This window comes from Leuresthes tenuis, unplaced genomic scaffold (genome assembly GCF_036924035.1).
Source record: "Leuresthes tenuis unplaced genomic scaffold, fLeuTen1.0.hap1 SCAF_50, whole genome shotgun sequence".
Classification (NCBI taxonomy): domain Eukaryota; kingdom Metazoa; phylum Chordata; class Actinopteri; order Atheriniformes; family Atherinopsidae; genus Leuresthes; species Leuresthes tenuis.
Genome location: NW_027325404.1, coordinates 162240 through 176339, shown reverse-complemented (window position 1 = coordinate 176339; position 14100 = coordinate 162240). Strand labels below are relative to the sequence as shown.

At 45.0% G+C, this 14100-nt stretch overlaps 4 non-coding genes across 4 annotated transcripts; 2 read left to right on the top strand and 2 right to left on the bottom strand.

Annotated features, from left to right (window-relative positions):
* Nucleotides 1–2927: 2927 nt before the first annotated feature.
* LOC140285698 (U5 spliceosomal RNA) lies at nucleotides 2928–3041 on the top strand. The gene has a single exon (XR_011910679.1). It is a non-coding gene; the product is annotated as a U5 spliceosomal RNA (small nuclear RNA).
* A 308-nt stretch (nucleotides 3042–3349) lies between these two features.
* Nucleotides 3350–3534, top strand: LOC140285675 (U2 spliceosomal RNA). Its single transcript, XR_011910659.1, has one exon. It is a non-coding gene; the product is annotated as a U2 spliceosomal RNA (small nuclear RNA).
* A 4557-nt stretch (nucleotides 3535–8091) lies between these two features.
* Nucleotides 8092–8275, bottom strand: LOC140285670 (U2 spliceosomal RNA). Its single transcript, XR_011910654.1, has one exon. It is a non-coding gene; the product is annotated as a U2 spliceosomal RNA (small nuclear RNA).
* A 308-nt stretch (nucleotides 8276–8583) lies between these two features.
* Nucleotides 8584–8697, bottom strand: LOC140285697 (U5 spliceosomal RNA). The gene has a single exon (XR_011910678.1). It is a non-coding gene; the product is annotated as a U5 spliceosomal RNA (small nuclear RNA).
* Between the last annotated feature and the right edge of the window lie 5403 nt (nucleotides 8698–14100).

The following is a 14100-nucleotide window of genomic DNA, read 5'->3' as shown; positions in this document are numbered from 1 at the left end:
AAACACGTCCACTATTACTAGTGCATATTTCTTTCCTTCAGCTGGTGTGAGTTCAACAAAATCCATCATCAAATGTTCAAAAGGTTTCTCTGGTGGAGGGTGTGCAACTTGCGATGTGTGTAATGCCTTTCCTACATTATGTGTGGCACAAACCATACATGACTGACAGTATTTTTGCGCATATGAACTGAACCCTTTTGTGAACCACTGAGCAGTGAGTGCATTCAGCATCCCCCCTTTTGACACATGGTTCAACCCATGTGTCAATTTTGAAAAATGAGGAAAAAAATGTTTAGGTAGACAGGGTTTACCATCAGGTCCCATCCAAACACCATCCGTATGAGTTGCACCCACAGAGGACCAAATGCGTCCAGAGGACCAAATTTCATCTGCAGAGGCAAAAGTTTGCAAAGCATGGAGATCTGTGAGGGAGTCTTCTGCCTGCAAAGAGAGGGAAGCGAAAACAGGAAAAAAATTAGCTGCTTGCTTAGCTGCAGCATCAGCTCTGGCATTGCCACAAGCAACAGGATCGTCTGAGTTAGTGTGAGCCGCACACTTACAGACCGAGATTGCTGTAGGCAAAAGGATCGCATCAAGAAGATCAGAAACCTGCTTGGAGTTCAGAATAGTTTTGATGGGGTTTTTCGTTCTTACTAACGAAGTCCCACCTTAAACAGAAAGAACCACACAAGAGATCAATATAAAGTTCAGCTTTTGCAAAAGGGGAGAGCCGTCGCTGCTTCAGCCACAGGTGTATGTGTCTAAGCAACCTACAACAATCTCCGACTCTCTCCTTGCAGCAGCCTGGTTTTATTCAAAGATTAGAAAAGGGGAAGAGTTTTACAAAACAAAAGGCTGCATAGAAATTTCAGAGCGTGTGACTCTGTCTAACATTTAGGTATGGAGACACATCTGTAACTTCAGAGTGTGAGACCTTGACGATAATCATTCAAAGAGATACATCTACAAACTAGTTTGAATCAGGCATTGTGCGTTGTAGTTTGAACTCAGTTAAACTCAGTTGACCTCCGGAAGGCTCTGTCCTGAAGCATCTCCCTTTGTTCATACTCACACACACATTTCATCATCACATGATTAGAACTAATGTAGTATAAGATCCATACATCACACATATGATTTTTATGGTATAGCATATAAGTGCAATTAAAGCACAGGAATATAATTGTAAAACAGGGTATATCATGAGATAACAATTAAAAACTCTAACATTTCCCTCCTGTTTATCGAATGAGATACAAAAAACAAAAACATATGCAATAATTTTAATGCGAAGCAAGCAAAGTTTCTTGTGGTTCACTGTGGTAGGCAGAAACAGTACATCAGTCTACATCACTTGTTTTGGACATTTTCAATGTAGAGGTCATTGTTAGTTTCTTTATGCTTTACACATGTGAAGAACAGTTATCAGAGTCATCACTAAAATCATCACTAAAAGCATCATCATCATCAGCATCTTCTGTGGGTTGGCGGAGCAGTTGTAGGTTCACCATGGTGGAAGTAGCCGTCTTAGTGATCACAGACTTGAAACAGGGAATCACACAAGTCGTAAACACACAGAATAAGATCAATACACCAAAGAGGGGGGTCACGATCTTTAATATTGGTTGCCACCAGGTGCCGGTCATCAGCCATGCGAGAAAGTTCCATTGTTGTTGCGCTTTCTCTTGTGACATGGTTTGTTGCAGGTTGAGCAGGGAGGCCATTGCTTCGTTTATGTGGGTGTCATTTTCTCCAGGGATATAGGTACAGCAAGAAGTACCTATAATGTGACACACACCACCTTGTGCTGCGGTGAGCAAGTCCAGAGCCATTCTGTTCTGGAGAACCATCAGCCGTGTGGCTTGGAGTTCACGATTCTGGCCATTTTCTACCTGCAAAGAAAAGTTGACAAAAGACTGGAAGCGATAATTCAGAGTTTCAATATACAGTGCATGTTTTCCAATACCATCCCAAGGGAAGAGGGAATGTATAACTTTTGAGCCTGTGCTCCAAACATCCCATACGACATCCAAACCAGATGTCGTATGGGACATCTGAGCCCCAGATAGGATTGTGTGGTTTGAAGATTGCGACACTTCTCTGTTGTCGCTTATGAAGGGAGGGCAGTTGGCCACGGTAGATCTTATAGGTGTGGTCGGTGACCCACACCGGTGCACAGACTCCCGTCCAGTTCATGGGCAACATCGGATATACATTATGTCCGCATAACCACCACCCGTTCTGGATGAGGTACGTCCCGTTCGATGGTGCGGACATGTTGGTTGGGGAGCCTTCTCCAGTTGCTGTGGCAATCCCGTCTTGGCTGGAGCTGCTACAGCTCGATAAGCCAAATACCCTTAGATCCTATTTCGGTGAATTTGACATCTGCCTTGTATGTAACAGATTAGCGGTTTAGCAGTTTTAATTTAGTTTGAGTGAAGGAATTCATTTTATAGCAAAATCCGAAATCGTGAAGAACTCATGAAAGTAAGCTTATTCTCGGATTCCTAAAACTTTAGATTTGCTCTTTCTTTTACTGCAAAGTACAACGTTGTTTTTTTTTGTTTAAATCTTTCTGGACATGGTAAATATGAAGGACAAAGCAGTTTTAACATAGTTTGAGTGAAGGAATTCATTTTATAGATAAAATCCCAAGAGTCTGCTGAGAAAAGAGAGTGAATGCGAAGTAGACTTTAACACGGCTCTGGGAGCGAGCCGAGTGTGGGCTAACCGGGAGAATTGCTTGAAAGAAACGCGACACCCGAATGAGCGGTCAGAACAAAGCCTCAATACGGTGTTCCCGTGGTGTTTTTGTTGCTGCCTTGTCGATTGCACAGGGGCAAGCGTTTCAACCAAGCAACGCTCACCATCGGGAAGGTGGCTATGGCAACTAGCCTGATGCCCTGCTCCCGCAGTGACGGATAATCGTACTCTGGTTTCTCTTCATAACATACAAGTCTTTCGCCTTTTACTAAAGACTTTCGTGGAGAGCAGCACTAATGAGTTGTTTCTATTTTTGGCAGGCTTTACCTTTGCGGGTGAAGCCCTTTCTGTCTGTGCAAAAGAAATCTTGTTACTGTGCAGAGTGACTTCTCTGAGTAGAGTCGCCTTACTTGTTGCGATTGTGCCGATGTTCGAAGCTGGAGTGCAAAGTTGTTGCTTGAATGGTGCTTGCTGGAGCATGCGGGAGTGCAAAGTTATACCATTTAAAAGGGCTGAAGAGTGCTCAGTGCAGCGGGTGGGCGGAGGTGCAACGTGACACTCTGGCCACCTATGGCCATAAAAAGAATACTGCTACAAGTGCGCATTGTGCCAGCAAGGGCCCTCGGACCTGAAACAGTGGACAGTTATCGCTTCTCGGCCTTTTGGCTAAGATCAAGTGTAGTATCTGTTCTTATCAGTTTAATATGTCCTCTATACGAGGACTACATATTAAATGGATTTTTAAGAATAGGAGTTGAAAAAGAAGCTTTGCTCCGTTCACTCCAAGCATCGACCCAGTACTGCAGTGCCGCTGGGAACGGTGCGCTCTTCTCTGCTCTTGTGAAAAAGCAAACAGCGGTGCAGGATGGAAGTTTCAGGGAGCCCAAGATGAAACTTTCTTTTAATCTGCTGAGAAAAGAGAGTGAATGCGAAGTAGACTTTAACACAGCTCTGGGAGCGAGCCGAGTGTGGGCTAACCGGGAGAATTGCTTGAAAGAAACGCGACACCGAATGAGTGGTCAGAACAAAGCCTCAATACGGTGTTCCCGTGGTGTTTGTGGCTGCCTTGTCTTTTGCACAGAGTAAAAGACAAGGCAGCCATCGAATAGGGCCCGATTGTTCCTACTTGGTCAGCCGAGGAGCAAGGGGGGGGAGCAAGCGTCTCAACCAAGCAAATCTCACCAAGTAGGAACAATCGGGCCCTATTCGATGGCTGCAACACCTGAAAGAGATATTGATGCGAGACCCGATCAAAAGCTTTTTCAAAGTCTAAATTTAAGATGACAAGCCGGGTGTTTCTGTCTCTAGCGTAATCAATGATGTCTCGAATCAGTACGAGGCTGTCGGTGAGTTGTCTCTCTGAGATGGCACAAGCCTGGTCTGGGTGAATTACCTCCTCTAAAACAGAGGACATCCGTGTCGTTAAAACCTTGCTAAAAAGTTTACAGTCAAAGTTTAAAAGTGTGATGGGCCTCCAATTCTTTAGGTCAGTCTTATCATTTTTATCAGAAGTGAAGAAATAAATGAATGCCTATCAACAAATGTGGGATCTAAACTCTAGTGCTTCCTCTAAAATAATTTCCTTTCTCAATTTAGAAATGTGTTAGAAAAGGTAAAAATGCCGGTCCATACATAATCAAAATCGGGAGAGGTGGTGTTCAGCTGCAAGAAGGTCTAAATGTCCATCAATAATTGCTAGAAAACATGAAAGAAACTTTTCCAAAATCAAACCGCACATGATCATAAGTGGGATAGGAGGTGTTCAGCTGCAAGGTGTGAATGTCCACCCATAATTCCTGAAAAATGGGCAAAAAAAAGGTGTGAATGCCCAACCATACATTATCAAAAGCAGGAGTGGAAGTGTTCGGCTACAAGAAGGTGTGAACGTCCAACCAAAATATGTAAAAAGCAGTTAAGAAAAGGTTCGAATATCCAACCAAACATAATCAAAAGCGGGAGCAGAGCTTTTCGACTGCAAGTAGGTGTGAATGTCAGATCATAATTTGCAAAAAGCTGATGAGAAAGGGTGAGAATGCCCGACTATACATCATCAAATGCGGGAGCGGAGTTGTTCGGCTGTGAGTAGGTGTGAATCTCCGACCATAATTGCTGAAAAATGTGTTAGAAAAGGTAAAAATGCCGGTCCATACATCATCAAAAGCGAGAGGGGTTGTGTTCGGCTGCAAGTAGGTGTGAATGTCCAGCCATAATTACTCACAAACGGGTAAGAAAAGGTAGTATTGCCAGACCATATATGATCAAAACAGGGAGCGGAACTAAAGTTCAAATATATTAACAAAAGCGGGAGGAGAGGTCTTCGGATGAGAGTGGTTGAAAATTTCCGACCATAATGTATAAAATGCGGTGAAAAAAAGGTGTGATAGAACACTAAAAGGTGGAGCGGAAGTGTTCGGCTGCAAGAAGGTGTGAATGTCCGACTATATTTGGTGAAAAGCAGGTGAAGCAAGGTCTGAATGCCAAACCTTACATCATCAAATGCGAGATCAGAGGTGTTTGGCTGCAAGAAGGCCATAGTTTGCCAAAATCGGGTAAGGTGCGAATGTCCGACTAATTATCAAAAAAATTTGGATTAGAGGTCTTCGGATGCAAGTGGGTGTGAATATCCAACCATACAAGTATGGTGGAGAGGAAGCTGTGAATAGCCGACCATAGTTTGGAAAAAGCGGGTAAGAAAAGGTTTGAATACCCGAACATACACCATCAAAAGAGGGAGCGGAGGTGTTCCGCTGTACGAAGGTGTGAATGTCCGACCATAGTTGGTAAAAGGCGGGTAAGAAAAGGTTAAAATACCCGACTGTACACAATCAATAGCGGGAGCGGATGTGTTCGGCTACAAGAAGGTGTGAAAGTCCGACCATGGTTTGTAAAAAGCGGGTAAGAAAAGGTGTGAATGTCCGTTAATGTATGATCAAAAGAGAGAGCGGAGGTTTTCGGATACAAGAAGGTTTGAATGTCCCACCATAGTTTGTAAAAAGCGGGTAAGAAAAGGTTCGAATGCCCGACTATACACCATCAAAAGCGGGAGCGGAGGTGTTCCGCTGTAAGACGGTGTGAATGTCCGACCATAGTTGGTAAAAAGCGGGTAAGAAAAGGTTAAAATACCCGACTGTACACAATCAATAGCAGGAGTGGAGTTGTTCGGCTACAAGAAGGTGTGAAAGTCCGACCATGGTTTGTAAAAACCGGGAAGAAAAGGCTCGAAAGCCCGACTATACACCATCAAAAAGAAGGTTTGAATGTCCATCAATAATTGCTTTAAAACAAGAAAGTAAATTTTCGAATATCAAACCATACATGATCATAAGCGGAAGAGGAGGTGTTCCGCTGTAAGACGGTGTGAATGTCCGACCATAGTTGGTAAAAAGCGGGTAAGAAAAGGTTAAAATACCCGACTGTACACAATCAATAGCGGGAGCGGAGTTGTTCGGCTACTAAAAGGTGTGAAAGTCCGACCCTGGTTTGTAAAAAGCGGGTAAGAAAAGGTTCGAATGCCCGAACATACACCATCAAAAGAGGGAGCGGAGGTGTTCCGCTGTAAGACGGTGTGAATGTCCGATCATAGTTGGTAAAAAGCGGGTAAGAAAAGGTTAAAATACCCGACTGTACACAATCAAAAGAGGGAGCGGAGTTGTTCAGCTAAGAGAAGGTGTGAAAGTCCGACCATGGTTTGTAAAAAGCGGGTAAGAAAAGGTTCGTATGCCCGAATATACACTATCAAAACCGGAAGTGTAGGTGTTCGGCTGCAAGAAGGTGTGAACGTCCGACCAAAGTTTGTAAAAAAGCAGTTAAGAAAAGGTTCCCCCACAGAGCACAGAACCCAGGAAGCCCACCGCAGGGGCAACCACGCATCCACCCAGAAGACTGCAGAGGAAGCCCCCGGAAAGAGCCCCCATAAGCATAGGGCAGAGGCCCTCCGGGAGCCAGGGGCAACAGCCCACCGACGTCGCCAGGCCCCAGCCGCCCAGACATGGGCCGTGCACTGGATCCGGGCCCCAGGAGCCCGAGCGCCCCCAAACCCCCCGGCAGAGGCCCCACCCAATACCCAGGAGGGCCAAGCGCCCCAGACAGCCACACAGTGGGTCAGTGCCTGCCCCAGCACCCCTGGCCAAGTGCCCTGGGAGTCAAGACGTGCCCACAGGTGGGTGAAGTCGCGAGCAGCGGAGAGAGGCCACGCCGCCCCCCCCATCGGGAGAAGCACAGGCAGGCCAGGCGACAGCAAGTCCAAGATCCAGGCCCAATCATTACCACACACACTTTCATGTCCCATACATCTACACGTCCTCCCTCCCTCGACTCCGCTGGGGTGTAGTGCAGCGGGCACACCAGGGGGCCAGCAGCCCCCCAGCCACCACAGACCCCAAACCAGCAGAACAATTAATTAATCCTCCTGGCCCCTCCCGCCCCGAGCAGCAACCAGGAAGCAGGGGTGTGCGAAGAAGACCCCTCCCCTCACCCTTCTGGCTCTTCAATATTTTCTAATAGTGAGCAATTAAAATTGAGGGGCAGCCAAATTTGTAGAACTGGGAGCGTGGCCCTCTGGGCAGCCTACATACCCAAAGAGCCCCGCCCACCAGATGCCACTCAGTGTAACCACCCCCCAAGACCTAATGTGTGTGTGTGAGTGTGTTTGATAAGTAGTAATGTCTAAGGTGTAATTAAAACAGGGGTGGGAACTGCAGAGGGCAACTACTGCAGAGTCCACTACACCCCACCGAACACACACGCCCCCAAAACCCTTCATGTGTGAGTGTGTGCTGTGTACAGGAGCCAGAAGGGAGAGGGGTATGGGGATATACACTGGGGGCAGCCAGGGACTGGCTGCAATAGGCATCCCCGCTACCAGGGAGCCAACACAGGACAGGAGGGCCTGATGTCCACCAGGCCAGGGGCCTGCAGCGACCATATTCTGGGAGCTACTGTACCCCCAGAAGGTACCCATCCCGCCCCACCCCACTCAACCCAACCCCACTCCGAAGGACCTCTACAAAAAACAAACAAACAACAACAAAAAACAAACAAACAAACCACCCGGTCACACCAGTCGCAGCAGCCCGGGCCTGAGACCCACCATCACCCAGGCCCCCCCAGGCCCCCCCTCAACAGGTGCGCTCTTGTGAAAAAAAAAACAGCGGCAGCAACAAAAACACAACGGGAACACCGTATTGAGGCTTTGTTCTGACCGCTCATTTGGTATGGCGTTTCTTTCAAGCAATTCTCCCGGTTAGCCCGCACTCGGCTCGCTCCCAGAGCTGTGTTAAAGTCTACTTCGCATTCACTCTCTTTTCTCAGCAGATTAAAAGAAAGTTTCATCTTGGGCTCCCTGAAACTTGCATCCTGCACCGCTGTTTGCTTTTTCACAAGAGCAGAGAAGAGCGCACCGTTCCCAGCGGCACTGCAGTACTGGGTCAATGCTTGGAGTGAACGGAGCAAGCTTCTTTTTCAACTCCTATTCTTAAAAATCCATTTAATATGTAGTCCTCGTATAGAGGACATATTAAACTGATAAGAACAGATACTACACTTGATCTTAGCCAAAAGGCCGAGAAGCGATAACTGTCCACTGTTTCAGGTCCGAGGGCCCTTGCTGGCACAATGCGCACTTGTAGCAGTGTTCTTTTTATGGCCATAGGTGGCCAGAGTGTCACGTTGCACCTCCGCCCACCCGCTGCACTGAGCACTCTTCAGCCCTTTTAAATGGTATAACTTTGCACTCCCGCATGCTCCAGCAAGCACCATTCAAGCAACAACTTTGCACTCCAGCTTCGAACATCGGCACAATCGCAACAAGTAAGGCGACTCTACTCAGAGAAGTCACTCTGCACAGTAACAAGATTTCTTTTGCACAGACAGAAAGGGCTTCACCCGCAAAGGTAAAGCCTGCCAAAAATAGAAACAACTCATTAGTGCTGCTCTCCACGAAAGTCTTTAGTAAAAGGCGAAAGACTTGTATGTTATGAAGAGAAACCAGAGTACGATTATCCGTCACTGCGGGAGCAGGGCATCAGGCTAGTTGCCATAGCCACCTTCCCCATGGTGAGCGTTGCTTGGTTGAAACGCTTGACCCTGTGCAATCGACAAGGCAGCAACAAAAACACCACGGGAACACCGTATTGAGGCTTTGTTCTGACCTCTCATTCGGTGTCGCGTTTCTTTCAAGCAATTCTCCCGGTTAGCCCACACTCGGCTCGCTCCCAGAGCCGTGTTAAAGTCTACTTCGCATTCACTCTCTTTTCTCAGCAGACTCTTGGGATTTTATCTATAAAATGAATTCCTTCACTCAAACTATGTTAAAACTGCTTTGTCCTTCATATTTACCATGTCTAGAAAGATTTAAACAAAAAAAAAACAACGTTGTACTTTGCAGAAAAAGAAAGAGCAAATCTAAAGTTTCAGGAATCCGAGAATAAGCTTACTTTCATGAGTTCTTCACGATTTCGGATTTTGCTATAAAATGAATTCCTTCACTCAAACTAAATTAAAACTGCTAAACCGCTAATCTGTTACATGTAAGGCAGATGTCAAATTCACCGAAATAGGATCTAAGGGTATTCGGCCAATCGAGCTGTAGCAGCTTTGGTAAAAGAGTATAAGTTGAAGAGTTTGTGAATAAAGGTGTGCGCACACATAGTGAGCTGTAGGAAAATAGGCAGGGAGCAATGCCGGCTGGGGTATATGTTCTTGTATGTTGTCTGACTGTTTGATTTGAATGTGTTGTGTAAGTGTCCTGTTGAATGTTACATGTTTGGGCTTTGACACTTCACTGTGGTTGTTAACTGTGTGGTGTGTCCTGAAATGTTATATGTTTGGGCTGTGTGACATGCTTAATGCTTGTCAGTAGCTACCCACTTATTCATATATAGCAACTGACAACATAAGAAGTCTGGACATACTTTGATAGTAGTTGTAGAAGTATCCTTATTGATAATAGATAAACTAATTCATAGTGATAGAACAGTAGATGAACAGGTGCCTGCACATGTCTCACGAAAATAAAATGGGTGTATGATTGCTGACGGCAGAGCAATACTGCCAAACTTATGAGTTCTTGTGGCAAACTTGATTCAGTGTCTTGACGTGTATACGCTGTTTCGCTGACTTGATTGTCACAAGAAACAAAGTGTGTTTGATAAGATCCGACCATTTTATTACGGGAGGATCAGTATGTATGGATTCTGATGTGACTGATAAACCCATTCGTATCGTAAGCATAATCTAATACGTGAGACAACGCCCTGGCACACAATCAAAAAAAAAAGAGAGAGCGGTTTTGTGTCCCCACAGTCCATAATGTAGAAAAGAGAGAAAAAAGCCTTTCTGATTTGGTGTGTGTGCTCACAGTGCAGAGTGTAGAGAAAAGAGAGAAAAGAAAGCCGTTTTGGTGTCACGGGTGTTGTGACTTACACACACACATTTCTGAATTGAGAAAGGAAATTATTTTAGAGGAAGCACTAGAGTTTAGATCCCACATTTGTTGATAGGCATTCATTTATTTCTTCACTTCTGATGAAGTTTCAACAATAAACAACAAACTTTGTAGAATGAGAAAGAACTTCTTCAGCAATAAGCATCTCTCGACATATGACGAAATACAGATTTTGCTATAAAATTAATTCCTTCTATCAGCCTGACTTAAAACTGTTTGTCCTCCTTATTTATCCACTTCAAATCAAGTTTCAACAATTAAAAAAATGTTGTAGTTTGAGAAAAAACAACTTCATCTTAAGCAATCAGTAGGGTAAGAAAGGGTAAGAAAAGGTGCAAATGCCAACCATACATCACTAAAAGGTGGAGCGGAAGTATTCGGCTGCAAGTAGGTGCGAATGCCTGACAATGTATGATCAAAAGAGGGAGCGGAGGTTTTCGGCTGCAAGGTCTGAATGTCCAACCATAATTTGTAAAAACCGGGGAAGAAAAGGCTCGAAAGCCCGACTATACACCATCAAAAGCGGGAGCGGAGGTGTTCGGCTGCAAGTAGGTGTGAATGTTCGACCATAATTTGTAAAAAGCGGGTAAGAAAAGGTTCGAATGCCCGAACATACACCATCAAAAGAGGGAGCGGAGGTGTTCCACTGTAAGAAGGTGTGAATGTCTGACCATAGTTGGTAAAAAGCGGGTAAGAAAAGGTGAAAATACCCGACTGTACACAATCAATAGCGGGAGCGGAGTTGTTCGGCTACTAAAAGGTGTGAAAGTCCGACCCTGGTTTGTAAAAAGCGGGTAAGAGAAGGTGCGAATGCCCGACAATGTATGATCAAAAGAGGGAGCGGAGGTTTTCGGCTGCAAGAAGGTCTGAATGTCCAACAATAATTTTGTAAAAACCGGGGAAGAAAAGGCTCGAAAGCCCGACTATACATCATCAAAAGCGGGAGCGGAGGTGTTCAGCTGCAAGAAGGTCTGAATGTCCATCAATAATTGCTAGAAAAAATGAAAGAAAATTTTCGAATATCAAACCACACATCATCATAAGCGGGAGAGGAGGTGTTCAGCTGCAAGAAGGTGTGAATGTCCGACCATAGTTTGTAAAAAATGGGTAAGAAAAGGTGCGAATGCTCAACCATACATCATCAAAAGCAGGAGTGGATGTGTTCGGCTAAAAGAAGGTTTGAATGTCCGACCAGAGTTCGTAAAATGCGGGTAAGAAAAGGTTCGAATGCCCGAACATACACCATCAAAAGAGGGAGCGGAGGTGTTCCGCTGTAAGACGGTGTGAATGTCCAACAATAGTTGGTATAAAGCGGGTAAGAAAAGGTTAAAATACCCGACTGTACACAATCAAAAGCGGAAGCGGAGGTGTTCGGCTGCAAGAAGGTGTGAAAGTCCGACCATGGTTTGTAAAAAGCGGGTAAGAAAAGGTTCGAATGCCCGAATATATACCATCAAAAGCGGAAGCGGAGGTGTTCGGCTGCAAGAAGGTGTGAATGTCCGACCAAAGTTTGTAAAAAGCAGTGAAGAAAAGTTTCGAATATCCAACCAAACATAATCAAAAGCGGAAGTGTTCGGCTGTGAGTAGGTGTGAATGTCAAACCATAATTGCTGAAAAATGTGTTAGAAAAGACTAGAATGCCGGACCATACATCATCAAAAGCGGGAAAAGTGGTGTTCGGCTGCAAGTAGGTGTGAATGTCCAGCCATAATTACTCACAAACCGGTAAGAAAAGGTAGTATTGCCAGACCATACATTATCAAAACAGGGAGCGGAGGTGGTTCAGCTGCAAGGTGTGAATGTCTGACTAAAGTTTATAAAAAGCGGGTAAGACAAGGTGCGAATGCCTGACAATGTATGATCAAATGAGGGAGCGGAGGTTTTCGGCTGCAAGGTCTGAATGTACAACCATAATTTGGAAAAACCGGGGAAGAAAAGGCTCGAAAGCCCGACTATACACCATCAAAAGCGGGAGCGGAGGTGTTCGGCTGCAAGTAGGTGTGAATGTTCGACCATAATTTGTAAAAAGTGGGTAAGACAAGGTGCGAATGCCTGACAATGTATGATCAAAAGCGGGAGCGGAGGTGTTCAGCTTCAAGAAGGTCTACATGTCCATCAATAATTGCTAGAAAACATGAAAGAAACTTTTCGAAAATCAAACCGCACATGATCATAAGTGGGATAGGAGGTGTTCAGCTGCAAGGTGTGAATGTCCACCCATAATTCCTGAAAAATGGGCAAAAAAAAGGTGTGAATGCCCAACCATACATCATCAAAAGCAGGAGTGGAAGTGTTTGGCTACAAGAAGGTGTGAACATCCAACCAAAATATGTAAAAAGAAGTTAAGAAAAGGTTCGAATATCCAACCAAACATAATCAAAAGCGGGAGCAGAGCTGTTCGACTGCAAGTAGGTGTGAATGTCAGATCATAATTTGCAAAAAGCTGATGAGAAAGGGTGAGAATGCCCGACTATACATCATCAAATGCGGGAGCGGAGTTGTTCGGCTGTGAGTAGGTGTGAATGTCCAGCCATAATTACTCACAAACGGGTAAGAAAAGGTAGTATTGCCAGACCATATATGATCAAAACAGGGAGCGGAGGTGGTTCAGCTGCAAGAAGGTTTGAATGCCCGACTAAAGTTCAAATATATTAACAAAAGCGGGAGGAGATGTCTTCGGATGAGAGTGGTTGAAAATTTCCAACCATAATGTATAAAATGCGGTGAAAAAAAGGTGTGATAGAACACTAAAAGGTGGAGCGGAAGTGTTCGGCTGCAAGAAGGTGTGAATGTCCGACTATATTTGGTGAAAAGCAGGTGAAGCAAGGTCTGAATGCCCAACCTTACATCATCAAAAGCAAGATCAGAGTTGTTAGGCTGCAAGAAGGCCAAAGTTTGCCAAAAGCGGGTAAGGTGCGAATGTCCGACTAAATATCAACAAAATTTGGGGCGGAGGTTTTCGGATGCAAGTGGTTGTGAATATCCCACCATACAAGTATGGTGGAGAGGATGCTGTGAATAGCCGACCATAGTTTGGAAAAAGCGTGTAAGAAAAGGTTTGAATGCCCGAACATACACCATCAAAAGAGGGAGCGGAGGTGTTCCGCTGTACGAAGGTGTGAATGTCCGACCATACTTGGTAAAAAGCGCGTAAGAAAAGGTTAAAATACCCGACTGTACACAATCAATAGCGGGAGCGGATGTGTTCGGCTACAAGAAGGTGTGACAGTCCGACCATGGTTTGTAAAAAGCGGGTAAGAAAAGGTGCGAATGTCCGACAATGTATGATCAAAAGAGAGAGCGGAGGTTTTCGGATACACGAAGGTTTGAATGTCCTACCATAGTTTGTAAAAAGCGGGTAAGAAAAGGTTCGAATGCCCGACTATACACCATAAAAAGCGGGAGCGGAGGTGTTCCGCTGTAAGACGGTGTGAATGTCCGACCATAGTTGGTAAAAAGCGGGTAAGAAAAGGTTAAAATACCCGACTGTACACAATCAATAGCGGGAGCGGAGTTGTTCGGCTACAAGAAGGTGTGAAAGTCCAACCATGGTTTGTAAAAAGCAGTTAAGAAAAGGCTCGAATATCCAACCAAACATAATCAAAAGCGGGAGCAGAGCTGTTTCGCCTGCAAGTAGGTGTGAATGTCCAGCCACAATTACTCATAAACGGGGGAAGAAAAGGTAGTATTGCCAGACCATACATGATCAAAACAGGGAGCGGTGGTTCAGCTGCAAGAAGGTTTGAATGCCCGACTAAAGTTCAAATATATTAACAAAAGCGGGAGGAGAGGTCTTCGGATGAGAGTGGTTGAAAATTTCCAACCATAATGTATAAAATGCGGTGAAAAAAAGGTGTGATAGAACACTAAAAGGTGGAGCGGAAGTGTTCGGCTGCAAGAAGGTGTGAATGTCCGACTATATTTGGTGAAAAGCAGGTGAAGCAAGGTCTGAA